Below are 17,658 nucleotides of genomic sequence, written 5' to 3'. Positions count from 1 at the left end.
GTTGGGAGCAGAATGATGAACAGCCTTGTATGAGAGTGGAATAAAGGAGTCAGACAGAAGAGGGTAGACTTGAAAACAGAGACAGTGGAGTTGACAAAAGAGAGCAAAGGCAGAAAGCAGCGGCAGCAGCAAGAGAGGCTGGTAGAATGAAGAGCACAGAATGACTAAGAGGAGAGAAGAGAATGGAAAAATGAGCAGTGTTGAGAGAGCTTTTGAGTGCTAAAAAGTGTGAATATACAATGAATAAAGTACTTTGGGATTTCTGGCATGAAAGATGCCATGTAGATTAAAGAAATGATTTAATTAATGCAATTTTCCACATCTTACTTACATTGATGTTCATTACAAACATATGCAAACTAAAAAGGTGTCAGAAGACTTTATTTGAAAAAATAGTGCTTATTTCAGCTTGTCTTGTAAACATTTTAACATAAAAATGAACAAGTGAATTCACATGATGGATTGATTAAAATTACATTATCACACTTTCAGGGTAACTGCACCTGTATTCCCCTTCCATTGTCTCTTGAGGCACCCATGTGAAGAAAGAAAGAAGAAATTAATGGAGATTGCTTCTCTCTTAGAACTGGAAGGGACCTTGAGAGGTCATCAAGTCCAGTCCCCTGCCTTCACAGCAGGACCAAGTACCATCCCTGAAAATTTTTGCCCCAAATCACATCCACAAGGATTGAACTCACAACCCCAGGTTTAGTAGGCCAATGCTCAAACCACTGAGCTATCCTTCTTCTGCCATCACCTTTCCTGGGTGGAGATCCATTTCTCACTTCTAGGCAGGCTTTGTCTCTGAATGTAAAGCATCCAGTTTATAACACAAGAGTGAACTTTGCAATTGGCATTATCTGCCTCAGTTTACCACAACATTCAAAGCAGAGGGTGATGAGATATTCTGGAATATCAGTAAGTAGGCATATGTAAGTAGCATGTATCAAATGACCAGGCAGAATATACATGCCCTGATCCTTGGAGTCAGATTTTGAGACACATGATCTCATAGGGACTAAGGGCTGAAGTGTTTGTGATCACTCAATTCATGACTTGGTTTCCAATGTATATCTGAGCAGCTTCACGTCTTCTGTAACTTTTGACAACCTACAACAGCCTGCATGGTGCTGCTACAGCAGTTGGGGCTTGGCAGAGCACCACATGTTCCAGGGCTGTCCATGTTCCCTTGTCTATTTGTGCCCCTATGAGAGAGGGGAGAAAGGTTCATGGCTGGTTCTACACCACTGAAGCATTACCCAATACTAGGGGAATCCCCACCAAAGTACTTAGGCCAGTTTTGCATCAGAGCAAAGGAGGAAAGTTGTCTTATGGAATTCAACAAAAAGGGGCAGCTGGAAAGTCTGTTTCCTTCCATTGTACTTATTTTTTCAAGAATTGACCTCCAAAGCAGCTCACTTAAATGAAATGCAATTGTAGCCCCTTTTGGGGGCAGCAATTAAGTAATGAATCACAGGTTACTTCCTGTGCCAGCCCGCTAAGCAAAACTTGGAAAACAAAGCATCTGGAATAAATACTGACCTTCATTAACCCCATTTGGGATTTTTTTTTCAAATAAATGGTTTGAAACATACTGTAAACCATCATACTGAACATTATTAATATGCTTCTTCTGTTTTGAAAATGCATCTGCTTGTATAACCATAATAATTATCGCAAAGGGGATACTGGATACTATATTTTTATTCTAGGACCTCAGAGCATTTTAAACACTTGAATCCTCACAATACTCCTGTGAGACAGATGAGTATCATTATACAAATGTTATGGTTTAGGAAATGGGGTAGGAAAATGTTAGGGCAGAAGGAGTGATTTGTGGAAGGTTACACAGCAAATCAATGTCAGAGACAGAAATGAACCCAGAAGTCCTGATCCCCAGTCTCCTGCTCAAATTGGTAGAATGCTAAATTACTCTCAATGTTCAGAAGACACAATTACAATTCTTTAGGATGGAACTCAAACCAGAAAGTTGGCCTCTTGGCTTTTGACATGCAGACTGCCACCCTCCCCCAGACATAGACACAGACACATACAGATACTCTCTCTCTCTCTCTCTCTCTCTCTCTTTCTTTCTGGGAGGGGTATGGAGCTGAGTGGAGTGAGTAGAGTGGGGGTCAGGGCATGGGGGCAACAAGAAGTGTGTGTAGGGATGAAAGGAGGGGCAGAGCTCTAAGTCCCCTTCCTAGGAAAATTCTGGTTGGTTGTGCCCCAGCATCATCTGTGGAAAAAAACAAATGTCCACATAAAATCTAAACTTTTTGTTTTCAAACATTTTCTAAAAAAATTAACAAAAACAGGTAGTCTCAGCAGAGGCCAAGAGCTGTATGGAGATTGACACTAGCCTATCATGCCCATAATGGCATCTCTGCACCAGAATTACTGCATTGGCAGTGCAGTGAAGAAGATCTTGTGATCCTACTGCCATGCTATGCCTATTTTGTGGATAAATAGAAGACTTAAGACTTCAGGGATGATTGTCTGGAATTTTCTCACCAGCACTAAATCTGTTCATATGTAAATAAGGCAGTTTATGCACACATACACCAGGGTTTTTTTCACTGTGAAAAATGTCCTGAAAAATTTTTTTTTTACTATTTATTTGGTGAAAACAATATATGTGATGCTGAAAATGGTACAATTTGCCTATGTCTAAATTCATCAATAATTCTGAAAATCAGTGGCTACATCTATACTATGAGTTTTCTGGGCAAAAATATGCTAATTAGGGACTCATTTGCATGAGTAGCGATCTCAGTTGCATATTTTCTGCGGATCCGTTTTTGTGCTGGGGTTTTTGCACAAAAACAAGGAGCATAGACGTTTTCTTTTTGTGCAAAAACCCCTTTTCCTGCAAGATTGGTATATCTACTTTTTTGGGACATAGGTATCTTACTTTTGCTCTACTGCCTTGAGAGCCAAACCCTTGATCAGCAACTGCCACTCTCCAGTCATCCTGAAGGCAGAGCAGAAGTAAGGGAAAACCCCTCAAATAAATCTGTAAGCCCCCCAATTCCTTTTTGGGGCAGGAGTCCCAATTTGAGAAGTGCTGGTTTCTGCTGTGAAATATGAACAGTAGAGAATAAAAGCTCATAAAAGACCAGATTTCATGGTGGGAGACCAGATCTCGTGGTCCGTGATGTGTTTTTCATGACCGTGAATTTGGTAGGGCCCCACTTATCATTGAGTATTGGTATCTCTGGACAAATATTAGGATTTGGATTGTCTTCTTTGGCAAGGGAGATGGATATATTTGTGTCCCTGAATATGCTGTGATCGCATTATTTAGGTATTTGGTTTGCTACTTCTAGTGATTGTTTCTATATGCCAGGTGAAGGGGGGAGGGGATGTAGAATGGATGTTAATAGCGCTGCCAAAATGGAAAACACCATTTATTTTTCTTGCTTTACTAGCTGATTGCAAATGAATTTTTGAGACTTGATTACTGTGGAGCTTCTGGGCCAGAAAAAAATAGGTCCACACTAGAACTATTTTTTTTAATCCCACTCCCATTCCATCCCATAGTGTCCACTCCCACATTGTTTCATGCAAATCCCACACAAAAAAAGACAAATTCCCCCATATATTTTAAAATTAAAAAAATCAACTACATTGAGTGTATAAATGTAGATTTTTAAACTAGGAGATTTAACTAGTGTTGCTTAGGTCTTTAACTCAATTTATATGTGTTTTTCTTCATTTGAATCACTGTTCTGGGGTGAGGCTGGAAATGAGGGGTTCAGTATGCAGGCTTCCCTGAAGAGAGAGGACTACTCCAGCCCTCTCTAACTGCAGGAGCTTGGGGACAGATAAGAAGTGCCTGTCTGTGGCTGCTGCAGCTCCAGCGGGCACAGCTGGGGGGAGAGGTGGATGTTTCCCAGCTGGGGCAGGCTCAGGTTCAACTGTCCCTGTGCTAGAGTGAGGAATGCAGCAAACTGTGCACTTTCCCCTTGCTCCCTGACAAAATGGAACAGCCAGCAATGCTTCCATATTAATTGGGGAGGGGAGCTGCAGCCCTCCCTAAAGTGTGCCAGGGAGGTGGGAAGCTCCAGGTTGGGGTAGTCCCAGATAGGGAACCTGCCTGCTCATTCTGTCTCTTTTCTGTTTTGTTATATACATTCCCCCCTCCTCCTGCACAACCAAAGCCTTACCTTGCTTTCAGTTACAATAAATGGAAGTTTTATACCAAATTTGGTGGTCCTAAGCTTTTACCGTTTGGAAGGAGTTCTTGAATAAATGGACTCACGGACAAATAGACTTGCTCACAGACAATCGCTCTCTGATATCTAGTAGATATATAAAAGGATTTCAGATACAGTTTTTACCACTAAAAGAATAAAACAAATCTTGGAAAAACATACAATTTTATCTCTTGTTGCAGTAGATGTAAAATCTTTCTATCTCTTATTTAAATTTATTAATTTTTTTATTAAAACATTTTCCCCCACAATTCACAACAACTTTTGCCCACCCTCTCCTATCCACATTGAAGTATGTTTTCCCCAATCCTGCTATCATTCCAGTAAGTCCAGGGGATACCTGGGTCCCAGTCCTGCTGCAGGGCTCTAGCCCACAACTGTGTGACAGGTATAAGGAAAAGATTTAAACTCACCCTGGTAGGAGAAAACTCCTTGACTTTGTGAAGGGTTCCTCATAAAAACACACCGTGGCAGGGATTCTGCTCCTTCTATGGCTCCAGTGTCTTGATCTGACATTATATAGTGGCCAAAACCAGCCTGCTAGTAGCCAAGGGAGCATTTTCCCATTGTGCAAGTCCTGTGCGAGGTCCACAACCACATTCCCTGGGTAGGAGTAGTGCTCCAGTGCATACCACTAATACCATTCTGTCTTGACCACACTGGCTTCTCTAACTTAGAGCAGCCCTCTGGACTTCCTCAGTTATGCCAGACGCAGCCCAGACTCAGGCTGGAATGAAAGTGGCTTAAAACCCTTCCCTTGGGTGCCATCTTCTGTGATGTAACTCGTGGAGGTGTTTGGAACCTGATTACATAGTAAAAACAACGAACAATCCTGTGGCACCCTAGGGAATGTCTACACTACACAGTTAATTCGAACTAACAAATGTTAGTTCGAATTAACTTTGATAGGCGCTACACAGGCAAACCGCTAGTTTGAACTTAATTCGAACTAGCAGAGCGCTTAATTCGAACTAGATAAACCTCATTCTACGAGGACTAACGCCTAGTTCAAATTAAGTAGTTCGAATTAAGGGCTGTGTAGCCACTTAATTCGAACTAGTGGGAGGCTAGCCCTCCCCAGCTTGCCCTGGTGGCCACTCTGGGCACCACCGGGGAAACTCTTCTGCCCCCCTCCCGGCCTCGGAGTCCTTAAAGGGACACGGTCTGGCTACGGTGCCCGTGCCAGGTGCAAGCCTGCCAGCACCCAGCCAGCAGACCCTGCACCTGGCACGGCACGAGCCAGGCACCCGCTGGCACCCAGCCCTCCACCTCTTCCCGGGACCAGGCTGGCGGCTCCCAGGAGCCTGCCCGGGGCCGCAAGAGGCGGGCGCCTGCCTGGTCTAGTGCGGACATCGTGGACCTCATCCACGACCTCCGCACTAGGCACAGGAAAGTGGCCGTCTAAGGAAGGATAGCTGCCAGCCTGGCCACCCAGCAGCAGGTTTGCATGAAAATCAAGGTGGTCCAGTGAGACCCCCGACCCTGAGCCCTGAGCTTAGAACATAAAAACGTAAAAATGGCCATACTGGGTAAGACCAAAGGTCCATCTACCCCAGTAGCCTGTCTGCTGACAGCAGCCCACACTAGGCACCCTGGAGGGGATGGACCGAAGACAATGACCAAGCCATTTGTCTCGTGCCATCCATTTCAAGCCTTCCACAAACAGAGGCCAGGGACACCATTTCTACCCCCTGGCTAATACCACTCCATGGACCCAACCTCCATGACTTTATCTAATTTCTCTTTTAAGTCTGTTAGGGTATGTCTACACTACCACTCTAGTTTGAACTAGGGTGGTAATGTAATCAACCGGAGTTGCAAATGAAGCCTGGGATTTGAATTTCCCAGGCTTCATTTGCATGTTGCCGGGTGCCACCATTTTTAAATGTCCACTAGTTCGGACTCGGTGCCCCGCGGCTACACGCGGCACAAACTAGGTAGTTCGGACTAGGCTTCCTATTCCGAACTACCTGTACTCCTCGAGGTCCCAGTCTCTTTAGCCTCTCTTCATATGGGACCTGTTCCAAACCCCTGATCATTTTAGTTGCCCTTTTCGGAACCTTTTCCAAGGCCAAAATATCTTTTCTGGGGTGAGGAGATCACATCTGTACACAGATATGGCGTACCATTGTTTGATACTTCCCCTCCTCCTTCTTCCCCTGGTTTCCCCCTTCCAGCTCCCTCCTCTCAGGTTTCCTCCTCCCCTCTCCCACCCTCTCTCTTCCCCTCTCTCACCTCACTTTCCCAGTCTCCCTGGGTATGTCTACACTACCCCGCTAATTCGAACTAGCGGGGTAATGTATGCATACCGCACTTGCTAATGAAGCCCGGGATTTGAATTTCCCGGGCTTCATTAGCATAAGCGGGGAGCCGCCATTTTTAAATGCCCGCTGCTTCGAACCCCGTGTAGCGCGGCTACACGGGGCTCGAACTAGGTAGTTTGGACTAGGTGCCTATTCCGAACTACCGTTACTCCTCGTGAAACGAGGTGTACCGGTAGTTCGGAATAGGCACCCTAGTCCGAACTACCTAGTTCGAGCCCCGTGTAGCCGTGCTACACGGGGTTCGAAGCAGCGGGGATTTAAAAATGGCGGCTCCCCGCTTATGCTAATGAAGCCCGGGAAATTCAAATCCCAGGCTTCATTAGCAACTGCGGTATGCATACATTACCCTCCTAGTTCGAACTAGGAGGGTAGTGTAGACATACCCCCTGAGTTTTGTTCAATAAAGAGAGTTTCTATTTTTGAACACACGTGTCCTTTATTTTGTACATCAGGAAGGGGGGCTAGGGAGGGGTAAGTGGAAGGAGGTGAGGGAGGAATGGGGTACGAGCCCCCAATGGGGAGGACTGGGGTGGCTCTGTGGGCTCCTCGGGGTGGAAGCTCTCCTGCAGTTCCCCGGATGGCAGCCGGCGGCAAGTGCAGCTGGGCTGATGGCCGAGTGCTGTGATGTGCCGAGTGTGGGCACTCAGGGCACTCCAAGCCAGGACTGCTTTGCTGTCCCTCATTGAGTTAGACAAGCGAGCAGGGAACCCCTGAGAACTGTCTGTCCGGGGTAGGGGTCGGGTCCCTTTAAGCACAGCCCTCTGCTAGCCTGAGACAGCAGCTCCATGCTCTATATCCTAATCTGATGCCCTGCCGGCACTGCTTCCGACCATCCTTAACCTCGGTTCAGGGTCCACTCAATGTGGACATGCTAGTTCGAATTAGCAAAATGCTAATTCAAACTAGTTTTTAGGTCTAGATGCACTAGATACAGAGGCAGTAAGATATTCTGTGTCTTATTTTCTATCCCTTTCTTAATAATTCCTAGCATCCTATTTGACTTTTTGACTGCCGCTGCACACTGTGTGGAAGTTTTCAGAGAACTGTCCACGATAACTCCAAGATCTCTTTCCTGATTTGTCGTAGCCAAATTAGCCCCCATCATACTGTATGTATAGTTGGGGTTATTTTTCCCAATGTGCATTACTTTACACTTATCCACATTAAATTTCATTTGCTATTTTGTTGTCCAATCACTCAGTTTGGTGAGATCTTCTTGGAGTCCCTCACAGTCTGCTTCTGTCTTGACTATCCTAAATAGTTTGGTATCATCTGCAAACTTTACCACATCACTGCTTACCCCTTTCTCCAGTTCATTTATGAATAAGTTGAAAAGGATTGGTCCCAGGACTGACCCTTGGGGGACACCACTAGTTACTCCTCTCCATTCTGAAAATTTACCATTTATTCCTACCCTTTGTTTCCTGTCTTTTAACCAGTTCTCAATCCAAGAAAGGATCTTCCCTCTTATCCCATGGTCATGTAATTTACAGAAGAGCCTTTGGTGAGAGACCTTGTCAAAGGCTTTCTGAAAATCTAAGTATACTATATCTACTGGATCCCCTTGTCCGCATGTTTGTTAACCCCTTCAAAGAACTCTAATAGATTAGTAAGACAGGATTTCCCTTTACCATGTTGTTGAAAAAAAGACCCTAAAGTGCAATATAAAAAAGGTCTACTACACAAACAATGACTGTGAATGGCTAGCCAATTACAAAAGCAGTTTCTCCTCTCTTGGTGTTCCTACCTCCAGATCAGCTGCTAGAAGTGGGCCTCATCCTCCCTGATTGAATTTACCTCGTTATCTCGAGCTTGATTCTTGCCTGTATATTTATACCTGCCTCTGGAAATGTCCCCTACATGCATCTGACAAAGTGGGTCTTTGCCCACGAAAGCTTAGGTTCCAATACATCTGTTAGTCTATAAGGGTGTGTCTACAGGGCTTTGGCGACAAACGTGGAGTTTTGTCGACATAACTATACCTGCATCTACACTGCGACCGAGTTCTGTCGACATAACGTCGGCAGATCTTGGCAGTTTTGTCAACGGTGGTAAACCTCATTCTATGAGGAATAACACCTTTTGTCAACAACTCTGTCGACAGAAGGCGTTATTGCATCTACACTGTCCTTTGTGTCTACACTCTCATGTCGACAAAGCGGCTTGCTTTGTCGACAGAACTTGATGCAGTCTAGACGCTCTTTGTCGACAGAGGCTTCGTTGACAGTATCTGTCGACAAAGCCTCTGTTGACAAAAGCCTGTAGTCTAGACATACCCTAAAGTGCTTCAGGACTCTGTCGCGTTTGCAGATCCAGACTAACACAGCTTCCCCTCTGATACTTTACACAAACAATAAAACCCAGGATTGAACAATTGTCAGGAACAAAGAGAGTTACATACAAGCAATGAGGGTATGTCTACACTACCCTCCTAATTCAAACTAGGAGGGTAATGTAGGCATACCGCACTTGCAAATGAAGCCCGGGATTTGAATTTCCCGGGCTTCATTTGCATGAAGCTGGCCGGCGCCATTTTTAAATGCCGGCAGTTCGAACCCCGTGCCGCGTGGCTACACGCAGCACGGAGTAGCTAGTTTGGATTAGGCTTCCTAATCCGAACTAGCTGTACTCCTCATTCCACGAACTAGCTACTCCGTGCCACGTGTAACCGCGCGGCATGGGGTTCGAACTGCCGGCATTTAAAAATGGCGCCGGCCGGCTTCATGCAAATGAAGCCCGGGAAATTCAAATCCCGGGCTTCATTTGCAAGTGCGGTATGCCTACATTACCCTCCTAGTTCGAATTAGGAGGGTAGTGTAGACATACCCAGAGGCACTTTGACTAAGAATAGCCCTAAAATGATTAATACTTGCTTAGCAGCTGTAATCTGATCAGTGATATATAGTGTGCAAAAAATAATGACTGGCAATATTGTTTGAGTTAAAGAAATTGCTGCCTACGCTGTGATTTTATCACAGGAATGGATAGAAGCTGTGATAATATCAACAAACCATCTTCCTAATTTGATTAAAGCAGCACAGATAACTCTTGTACCTTCACTATAAGTGTCATAGGTGAAATTACTCCAGCTCAAAAAGCTTTTATGCCTCTTAAAACTTCAAAATAGAGTTTAAATGGGAATGAAGTGACATGTAGACATTCTTCTGTCCCTTTGCGTAGGTCTGAGGTGTCATCTAGACTACACGGAAGATTCGAAAGAGGATATGCAAATTCTGCAGGAATTTGAATATCTTCTTCTGATCTCACTTTCAAAAGCGGAACTTTCAAAAGTGAAAGTAATAAAGACATGGGTTTTTTGGCAACCCTCGCCTTTTTTGAAAAGCTGCGTAAACCTCATTTTTTGAGGAAAAATGGCTTTTCAAAAAAAGGGGGGGTTGCCAAAAAAAAACCTGCATTTTCGAATCTTCCACATAGTCTAAATGAGCCCTGAATTTCAGTCCTTAAGTCTCAAGGGCTCAGTTTACAAAATCTCACTCATTGTGGGCTCCATCTTGCAAGCTGAAAAGCACTCTGCCCCGATCCATCAAAGCACTTAAAATATGTGCTTAACTTTACTTATGTGAGTAGTCCTGTTGAAATTAGTGAGGTTATTTACATGCTTAAAATTGCACAAGTACTTGAAAAGTTTTCTGAATTAGGGCCAGAGTGCTTACCACTAAGTAGCCTGAAGCCCCATGTGAAGAGTTCTGGCTCATACGATCAGCCTTATTGAAGTCAATGAAGCTTCTAAACTGAGTAAGGCCTATTATCATGAGTGAAAAGATCAAGGATCAAGTCCAAATTTATTAAGACTTTAATTTAAAAAACTCACTGTACCAATAATCTACTTTTTAACATAATTTCTGATAGCTGGCTTGATTTATATTTGGGAGTTGATAGTAAGAAGCAAATAACATAATTAAATTCTCAGTCCTTTATATATTGTGAGCGCAAAAGGAGAACATGAATAATACCGCCTATACAGTCATATTATAAACTAGCTTTGAAAAAGTCATAGGGTGGGATGTAATGAACATCCTTTAGCTGACAAAAACCCAGCTCATTTCTTAGAGGGTCTGGCCAGAAAAATGACTCAATGTCAGTCTTTTGGTATGGCTGCTATCTGCGAGACCTTGAAGCGCCCTACTTTGATTCTGAAGTCTCCTGATGGTTAGTTGATTCTCAGCAACTCCGTGCTTTTATATGTTGTAAATTAGTTAAAACCTCTTCAGCTGGTAGAGGCAGGGATTTGTTATCTATAGACATAACCAGTCCTGGGTAGATTCTTTTAACTCGTTTTCATAAAGAAGAGAGTAAAACATGCATAAGTCACTTTCTGTAATTCAGTTGTGTCTTAATTTGTGTTTATTTACACGATCTTACATGATCTTTAAAATGTATATGATGCTAGCTTATTATGTTTACTACTGGTAAAATATGTACAGACTACATAGTAATAAATATCTTCATAGTAATAATAAAGATCTACAATTGTGACCATTTAAAATTATGGTGCAAAATACTGAAATGCTGCTGGATTAATTATCCTGACTTTCAAGGGCTAGGTTTCTTTTTCAGAGTCAATTAAGGTGCAATTTGTAGATCAACAAGTTATTATATCCATACTGACCCAAGCTATGAAGTATGGGATACTTTTCCAAATGATCCATAATTAAAGTGCAGATTGTAACTAAAACCACCTGACAAATCCTCTCCCCACCCCCCCCCCCCCAACCAACAAAAAAAAATGTCCTGGCTAAAATGAAGATGCAAACTGTTACCTACTCTGCCTATACAATCCTCTTAGCATAGAAGTGCTAGGCTTCCATTTCTGAATAATACTAATAATAATTAAGAGACAAGTTGTAACTAACTCATCATTAAATCCTCTTAGTGAAAAAGCAGTGTGTGAAATTTTGCTGTGGTTTGTAGAATTAACTACTATATGCTACATATGCTGTTGCCTTGCTTTTGCTTGAATTTGCCATGGGCCTGCGGTGTAATTAATTGCTCCAAGCAGTCCTGCTTATTTAGTACATCTCAAGTCTGCAGTGTCCACTAATAGGAGATCTTAGTAACCACCTAATCCATTTCACACTCACTTCAGTTCATGAGGATATTAATTTGTGGACTAGAAGCTTCTGTTACAGAAAACATTTTCTTCACAGCTTTGTCACCATGATGCGTATGTAAAAGCTGTTGTTGTTTTCAATGTCTACAACAGTATATATGGCTATGAAGGAGAAAGGACATTTATGACTGACTTCTGGCCAAGATGGAGTAGTTATTAGATTCGATTTTAGAGAGGTTGAAGAAGCCATTTTTACATTCAAATTCTGTGCAAACCATCATTGGGAGGAAATAACAGTAAAACTCCAATAGTCCGGCATCCATTTGTATGGCATTCCCAATAGTCCGGCATCAAAATGGCAGGAGCCTAGTGAGTGAGCTTCAGCAAAAAACTAGTCACAAGGCAGCAGTGGCAGCAGCTGAACCAAGCAAAACCGGATGGGACTGAGTCAGTCTGCCACTGGCATTGTGTGACAGTGGACAGTGCTTGTGCTACAATAAAAAGGATTAAAAACACTTTATTTACAGTATATACTATATATATATATATATATAACCAGTTTATAGTACCTCCTAATAGTCCAGCATATCCAATAATCTGGCATCATTTAGGTTCCAAAGGTTCCGGATTATTGGAAGCCTACTGTAGTTCCAATCACAAATGGCACTATACATTTTCATCAAGCCTCAGCCAGTCAATAACATCTTACTTAATTTTGCTAAATGTATTTACTTTCAAGTTATCCCTATTTTGATCTACTAAAAATTACAAAATTGTTACAAACATGTAGCAACTAAAACTACAAATGTTTAGCAAATATGGAAGCAGCTCATTTAGAGGTAATACTTGCAAAACTGACAATGTGAAACAATTGATAAGAATAGGAAGAGCCATTTAGTCGACCATGCCTGGTCCTCCTTCCTCTTCTTATTGATCCAACTTTTCTCCTCTTCTAGAAAGAAAACTGTTGAGTTTGACTATATTTACCATTTTCTTTGCTTACTCCTCTTATACAGACGGTCCCCAAGTTACGAATGGGTTATGGACCAAACACTTGGCCGTAATTCGAAATGTTCATAAGTCGGACCCCATTGAGTTACATTGCAACCACACTGTTTGTAAGCACGGGTCACATACATAACTTGGGGACTGCCTTTACGATCGCTTGATGGGAGGTTTAGTTGTAAATTTGAACAGTCGTAAATCGACCGTTCATAACTCGGGGACCGGCTGTAAATTATTTTGTGTGTAACCCCCTTTTTCCTCCCCGGGTTACTTAGATGCAGGTCAAACTCACATGTGTGCCTGGGTGCCTGATGTTTTTAACATAAAAGAAGATCCTGAGTATCCCAGGGGTGATGTTGTTTAGTTGGGTGATGACCTTTGACTTTGACAGTGATACACTTTGGGTAGCTATCCCAAAGTTCCTGCTGCTCCTTTGCATTCTGGGTTATGCTCCCAATGCCAATGGGACCAAAACAGTGCAGCAGGTGGTTCTGGGTATATGACATCAGTGTCCCATAATGCATTCATGGAATTAATAAGAGGAGTATCCACACTACGTTATTTCAAAAGAATGGGCTGGTTATTTCAAAATCTTTCTTTGGGGAATAACGCTAATTTTATAATAATTATTTCCAAATAGCGTTAGTGGGGATGTGTCGCTTTTGCTAATTCAGAATAATTGGCCTCCAGAGGCCTGTCGCAGCTGCAATTCTGAATGCTCTGGCCACACCTGGCATCTCCACTGCTCCCCTTCTCCTGTGGAGCTTAAAACTCCAGACAGCAGGAGAAGGGCTTCTCAAATGTTGGAAAGCACTGAGACATACATGCAAAACATCAGCCAGTGAAAGAGCCTTTACAGACCCCAACACTGCCTCAGAGCCTCCCACGGCTGATAGCACTCCTGCTGCTCCCTCAGTTGCCGCTGACCAGAGATGCAGGAGAGTTCCAACCTAGACTGATGCAGAGATCCTAGACCTCATCGAGGTCTGCGGGGAGGGGACCAACCTCCAGGATCTCTGCACCTGAAAGACGACTGTGGAGGTCTACGGTCAGATCACCTCCAGCCTTGTCAAAAAAGGCCACATTGTACCCTCAACCAGGTCCACATGAAGATTAAGGAGCTCCAGCAGACCTACCAAAAGACCAGGGAGGAGAGTGGATGCTCTGAGGTGGCACCATACAGTTGCTGTTACTTCAACCAGCCAGATGTAATCCTGGGAAGGGGCTGGTCACCTCCCTCCCACCACCCAGTTGTTATAGAGTCTGGTTAGGACATGCCAATGACTACGAGGAGGAGGCCAGCCAGGCAACCATGCCTGCCAGCCAGGAGCTGCTCCTCACCCTGGAGCCAGATCCCACTAAAGAGTCAAGAATCTGGGGTAATGGAACCAAACAGCAGTGCCACACACAGCACAGGGTCATGCCCCCTCTCAGGCAGCATCTGCTCCCTGTCAAGCACGGCAATGTGGAGGAGACTGATGCCCTGCATGGGAACCTGCTGGGAGGAGAAACAGGAGGGAAACCCAGTAGTACTCTCTCTGGCTAGCGGCCTCTGCCACTCACACACACCTCTCTCAAGATCCCCCCATCCTCCAGCGGGCAGGGATAGAAGTTCTCTCTCTGCAGGACACAGAAGGAGCAGGGCTGTCCCATTCCCCCCTGCCTTCCACAGGCTCCTGGCATGGTTGGTACCTTTCCATGCCTGCCTGCCCCAGGCCGTGGGTATAACAATGCTCCTCTGGGACAACTGTGCCCCTACTGGAAAGTGCCCACTGTCTAAGCAACATACGGCCTTGCTCAAAGCGCATAACCATTGTCTGAACCAAGGCCGTCAGTGTTGGCTCAGAGATTAGGGCTAGGCTTTATACACTGTGTCTCCTGGGATGACTGCCCTTGGAACTTTTCTTCACAGCTGGGCCAGCTGCAAGCTTGATGCATCTTCCACCTCCCATGCCACCTTCCTGACTCTGTGGGATCTGCAGGAGGAAAAGAACCCACAAGTACTTGATGCAGGAGCAGATGGCCTGTCTGCAATGCCTTGTCCATGGGCTTGAGGAGGAGCACCAGGAGCAGTCCATCAACTGGGCTGACCAGGAACAATGAAGGCCACCTGGGACCAGCTGGCATAGCTGCATGATGATGGAGTGCATGGCATCATACATGGAACAGGGCCACCAGCCCCTCCCCCCCTGCAATGGCTTCCCTTCCTGGTCCTCAAGGGGCCAGCAGAGACCCAGAAGACAAGGTGGTGGGATCTCTTGGGCAGCTGAAGTCTCCTGACCACCTGGAGGCAGGTGTCAATCCCAGCCCCAGCCGTGAGCTCTCCTCCATGCTGCCCTATTGCAGGTTCTTTACTCAGTCCCTTCCCTGTTATATATCCTCTCAATAAACAGTCCTGTTGTTTCAGAAAAGAAGGCTTTATTATTTACTTTGTAGAGGAGGGGAAGGGGAAGATGGGAAGGGAGGGCAGGGGAAGGGAGAGACGGTGGAAGAAAGGCACACAGAGGAAATGCAGGGGGCCCTTGTGGAAAGACACAGGAGAGAATCTCACAACTGGCCTTGAATGAAACTCTTGCTCAAGGCCTTCCTGATGTGCACAGTCCCTTTATGTGCTCTCCTGATGGTGCTGATATTCAGCTGCTCAAATGCTCTGGCTAGCCATTCAGCCTCTACCCTCTACCCTGGCAGAAAAGTCTCCCCCTAATTCTCACAAAGATTGTGCAGCACACAATAGGCCACAACCACAAAGGTAAAGATGGTCAAGATGGGTGAGGTCAAAATGGGTGAGGAGACTCCTGAACCTCCTCCATTAAGTGGCCAAACGCACACTCCATCACCATGCGGCATATGCTCAGCTTGGCATTGAAGTGCTCCTTGGTGAGGTCCAAGCTGCCTGTGTAGGGTTTCAGGAGCAATGGGAGCAAAGGGTAGGCTGTGTCACCCAGGTTCACTATGGGCATGTCCACCTCCTTAACTCTGATGGTGTAGTCGGGGAAAAAAAAGTGCTGGCGTGCATCTTTCAGAAGAGGCAGGAGTTCCAGAAGATGCGGGCATAGTGCACCTTCTCTACCAGCTGATGTTGATGCTGATGAAGTGTCCCTTGTGATCCACAAGGATCTACCGCACCATGGAGAAGGACCCCTTCCTGTTATGTGGTCCGAGGCCTGGTGGACAGAGGCCAAGATGGGGTTTTACGTGTCATCTGTATTCCCTCCTCCCCCGCAGAAGGGGAAACCCATATCGGCAAATGCTGTCCACATTCTCCAGAGTGACTACCCTTCGTAGGGTCATAGCAGCATATGGTTGATGGCCTTGACTACCTGCAGGAGCACAGTCCTGACTATAGATTTCCCCATGCTGAACTGGTTCCTTATGTAGCGGTAGCTGTCTGAGGTGGTGAGCGTACACAGGGCAATGGAAACGTGCTTCTGCATGGGGATGGCAGGTCGCATGTGGATGTCCTCTTGCTGAGTGCAGGAGCAGGTTACTCACACAGCTCGAGGAAGGTGGCCTTCTGCATGTGGAAGTTCTGCAGCCACTGCTGGTTGTCCCACACCTGCAGGATGATGCAGTCCCACCAGTTCAAACTCGTCTCCTGCCTTCAGAAGTGGCATTCCACAGTGTCCAGAGGATTGAGGGGTATGCGGAGCAGCAGGAGTTCCAGGACTGGAGTAATCAGGGCCTGCGGTCCATGCTGGTCCTCATCCTGCTGGAGCTGCATGCGGGAAGTCTGGATGAACTGTGCCATGATGTGCAGCATGATGCCTATAAGCCTAGCACTGCTTTGCAGCAGCTCTGGCTCCATGATGTGAGTGCTGTGACATCCACAAGGGCAACCAGAACACACTGTATCCCTTTTGTGTCCTGCGAGGAGGAGGCAGAGGAGGAGTGGCACATGAGATGCAGCCTTAGAGAGGAGCTCCTGAAAGCATGAGTTACAGCTTGCCTGACCAAGCAGCCATAGCAAGTCTCTGCCCTCCCCTGAATGCTTCCGGCAGCTCTAAGTCTGAGGTAGGCTCCAATCAGTGTGGGCAAGCCATTTCAAAATAATTCTGACTAATTTCGCCATAGTGGGGACACACTATTTCAATGTTGTTAAACCAGGAGTTATTATGTCGAATTTAGTTATTTTGAAATAATTTCTTATTGTAGACATGTCCTTAGAGTTAGACCAGTGTTTCTCAAACTGTGCTCTGCAGAGACATCTGGAGAGGCTCCATAAGGTTGACAAACTGGAAACATCGATAGGTACAACACATACAGTCAGTGGACTGCTGAGGCTCTGCATAAATTTTTACGCATAGAAAGGGCTCCGGAGCCCAGAAAGTTTGAAAACTGCTGAGTTAGATATAAGTCAGTGCTGTGCCAATGTTGACACAGCAGCTCAAGTATTGTTTCATGGCATGGCCGCTTTCACTTTAGATAGGTAAACTCAAGGTAAGTAACTTGAGGATAGATAAATTGAGTTAACTCACCAGTCAAATGACAGCTGCAGTTTGTGTCATCTATATTGTCGGTGGTACAAGTAGATTACATTACTAATAGCCTCAGAAGCTGTATAAGCAAATCTAAGGAACTGTTGCTTTCCCTTTCTGAGGAGAAACTTGCAATTTCTGGCCTTCTTGGGCAGTTAGGTTGACATACAGATGTCCTAACATGAGCTCCTAGACAGAGTGGCAGGTGGTAAAACATAAGAGAAGGGCAAATTACCCTCACTTTTTGTAAGAATGTAGGCTGGGTTTTTATTCTCCTTCTGACTTTTTGGATTTTGAGTAGGAATTGTCAGCAAAATCAATACAAAGATAAGTAGCTGGTGGCATCAAAGCATTTACAGTGATGTTGCTTTTGGGTATCTCTGTCAGCAGTTCCTATTATCACACAGCAGAATTTGCCAACTATTGGATTGTTCACCTGCTAACAGAAAATGTAAGCTGGGTTTAGACCATCCTGTACTGGTTTATTTTCTCCCAGAGATGACTGATGTTGCAATAGTCAATCTTGTTCAGCACAAGGGGAACCTCAGTTTTTGACATCTATATGT

Source organism: Pelodiscus sinensis, chromosome 13 (genome assembly GCF_049634645.1).
Source record: "Pelodiscus sinensis isolate JC-2024 chromosome 13, ASM4963464v1, whole genome shotgun sequence".
NCBI classification, from domain to species: domain Eukaryota; kingdom Metazoa; phylum Chordata; order Testudines; family Trionychidae; genus Pelodiscus; species Pelodiscus sinensis.
The sequence above is the reverse complement of the archived record's forward strand: the minus strand, read 5'-3'. Positions refer to the sequence as shown.